The sequence below is a fragment of the Pogona vitticeps genome, chromosome 1, assembly GCF_051106095.1.
Source record: "Pogona vitticeps strain Pit_001003342236 chromosome 1, PviZW2.1, whole genome shotgun sequence".
Taxonomy (NCBI): domain Eukaryota; kingdom Metazoa; phylum Chordata; class Lepidosauria; order Squamata; family Agamidae; genus Pogona; species Pogona vitticeps.
In genome coordinates, this window is record NC_135783.1 from 341,099,243 (window position 1) to 341,102,525 (window position 3,283).

The 3,283-nt window shown below is 43.4% G+C and overlaps 1 long non-coding RNA gene across 1 annotated transcript; it reads left to right on the forward strand.

The window, feature by feature from the left end:
- The first annotated feature begins 686 nt into the window (after positions 1-686).
- On the forward strand, positions 687-2,267 carry LOC144586106 (uncharacterized). Its single transcript, XR_013540843.1, has 2 exons — positions 687-1,269; positions 2,101-2,267. It is a non-coding gene; the product is annotated as an uncharacterized LOC144586106 (long non-coding RNA).
- Positions 2,268-3,283: the final 1,016 nt, after the last annotated feature.

Consider the following 3,283-nt stretch of genomic DNA (forward strand, 5'->3'; position numbering starts at 1 on the left):
TACCGAACGTCTACATGGGACATTTCGAAAAACAGGTCCTGGCTTCGGCACCCTTTGCGCCCACAGTCTGGTTCCGATATGTGGATGAGACCTTCGCAATTTGGGACCATGGTGAAGAAAAACTGGAAGAATTTCTAAACCATATCAATAGAGGGCCAATTCCCTTTCTTAGATGTCATGGTCATATGCAAACCTGACCTCCTATTGGGACACAAGGTTTACAGAAAACCCACCCACACAGACCGGTACCTACACAAAAACTCCAACCACCACCCACAACATCCTCCTCTTTGTAACAGACACCACTCCATACATTATTAAGGCAGCCATGAGGCTTAAACTTCTTTATCCAAAAATGATCCATATCGCATGTCTTGCAGCATGTTTACACAGAGTGCCCAAAGAGATTCAAAATAACTATCCTAATGTAAATAAGATAATTGGAAATTGGAAAAAATCATTAAAGCTCTACTTGGAGTACAAAATTTCAAATAAAATTTGGCTCTGCTTCCCCAACCTGTTGTGATGAGTAGGGAGACTTGGCAGGATGTAGCTCTGTATGATTCCTTACAACAGATAGTTGAAAACTTGACTATTGTTAATCTTCCTCCATCAAGGTTGTACAAGATTCCTTTTCTGAAACCTTGGCTGGAAACTTGGCATATATAAAATTGAACTACTTGTGAAGGTGTAGGTCAGGGTGTGCCGTCCTCAGAAGAGAAAGACCCGAAGGAAGAGAGTGATTGTGCAGAAGGGATTTTAGTGGAGATAGAACGCGAGGAAGAATTACAAAGGAGACCGACGGAAGTGTGCTTGGTTGATGAGGGAGGAGCTGAACTGGACTTGATCATGTGGGAGGAGGTGAAAGGGGAAGGAACAAATGCACGGGAGTTTAGTTGGTTGGGGGAAGGCGAGCTGGGAAGATGCACGAACAGGGGGGGTGCAGACTGACTGGTTAACGGACGTGAGGAGCCAAGCAGACTTGGCCCAAGGCTTCCCGAATATAAAGAAAGAGGGAGGACTGTTACCAGAGCCTTCTCTACCCAGCGGACGCGGTCGTGCATACGAGCCCTTAGAATGGAGGGTCTCAGTTTTCCCGGTGAGCTACCCTGGTGAGGGCCGGAGAGTTATCTGCCCGGGCCCAGAGTTCCAACAGAAGCCCCCAGAGGGGGATTGGGCCCGACATCCCTGTTGTGGGACCATATGTGCCGTGCGGAGTGCCCCACTACGACCGCTAACGGATCGCGAACGATTCGGCCCGGCCCCCTGGTAAGGGAAGAGTTGAACCCAGCCGTTGTAAAAGCAAAAAGATATACCTTGTTATCTGATGAAGTGTTGAAGGATCCGTTTGATCCTGTAGAGTTAAGTGTACATTCAAATAAAGTTGTTACTTTGGAAGAAATGGACTCTCCTCCGTGCCTTTTTCCCGCCTTCACTACCCAACCCCCCCCCCGGCCGAAGACGGACCTTGTCACACTACTGTACAGTGAATTATCACTGAACAATCACCTGCCTTGAAACTGTACAAATGGAATTTAGTGAAAACTGAAACAAACTAAGGGCGATTTAAAGTGAGCAAAGGTGAAAGTGGCTGGAAAAAAAGTGATAAACTGCAAACTAATCTGGGTTATTCAGCACTGCAAAATAGGTAACATTATAAATAGACTTGAAGCAAAATTTGATTATTTCAAGCCAGGATTTTCCCCAGACGAGTTGGCTATGTTCCTACAACCTCTTGTGATGTCAAAAAGAGTTTTTCCAAATACAAAACATACTGACGGACAATTTAAGGAGTGCTGAGTTTGATAACCTCAAGATGCACGTGATCGTCCAATCCAATCCTGGCTGTAGATGAAAACTAATCCAGGTACGACCCATTTACTCTCGAAATGTTTGTTTTATTCCTTCTATACTAGCACTTCTTGGACTGGAAGTGAAGAAGAATTAATCTTTTAATTTTTATATGTGTATATAAGCACAGATTTTTTTAAAAAAATGGGTGCTAATTTCAGAAATATTGTGAAGTCAATTTTTTTTTGTTTAATTGGTCATCTTTAATGTTAAGTCCAAATAGTCAAAGCTATGGGTTTTTTCCTGTAGTGACATATGGAAGTGAGAGCTGGACCATAAAGAAGGCTGACCGCCAAAGAATTGATGCCTTTGAATTGTGGTGCTGGAGGAGACTCTTGAGAGTCCCCTGGACTGCAAGGAGAACAAACCTATCAATTCTAAAGCAAATCAACCTGGAGTGTTCACTGGAAGGACAGATCCTGAAGCTGAGGCTCCAGTACTTTGGCCATCTCATGAGAAGAGATGACTCCTTGGAAAAGACCTTGATGTTGGGAAGGTGTGAAGGCAAGAGGAGAAGGAGATGACAGAGGATGAGAACGATGGACAGTGTCATCGAACCAACCAACATGAATTTGACACAACTCCGGCAGGCAGTGGAAGATAGGAGGGCCTGGCGTGCTCTGGTCCATGGGGTCACAAAGAGTAGGACACGACTAAACAACTAAACAACAACAACGAATGTTAAGGTCATAAATGCTTGCATTGTTCTGACCTTTTTAGGTCATAGAAATCCTCACCTTAGTTATGAGGCTTCTGAAAAATATACAGTACATGTATTTAAAAAGCTCACTGGTTCCCTCAAGTGGCCAATTCTATTTGTTGCACATTGAAACCAGTGTAATAAACACAAAGCACAGCTTCCCTTGGCATTTTCTTCCTAGATGCTTTGAAATGCAACTCCCCCCCCCCCCCGTACACATTTCTGTTGGAGACAGAATGAAAGTTGTAGTCTAACTAATCAGGAATGGCTGGAATTCTACGAACAACACTTTACTAAGAGTTTACTTTAGTGAACAAATTGAATGGAAGTGTCTTTCCTTAAGAGAAACTTAACTTTTCCAAACTCTGACGGAAGTCCAGAATTATCATCTGCAGTCAGGTCTTTTGAAATGAGGCTAAGGACTACTTGTATCACAAGAGCAGAGGTTGTCCATCTTGATTTTCTGGTTTGTTCTTGAATGTGACACTCCATTTACAGTTCTTAAGTGAGACTGTAGTTTAACATAACTGAAGATTTTTTTTTTTTGGTCTGCAACAGAACTTATAGTCTGATTCTCAAAAGATCCAGGTAAATGGTTGGTTAAACAGAATAGTACAGTGGGGCCAAGATTCAAAGGGTGGAAGTCCAGACACTTTTTGAGAAACAGGAACTATGCCATCATCCGTGACCTGCCACGCTTCCTTGTTCCCTCCAAGCTTAGCTGCAACCCTC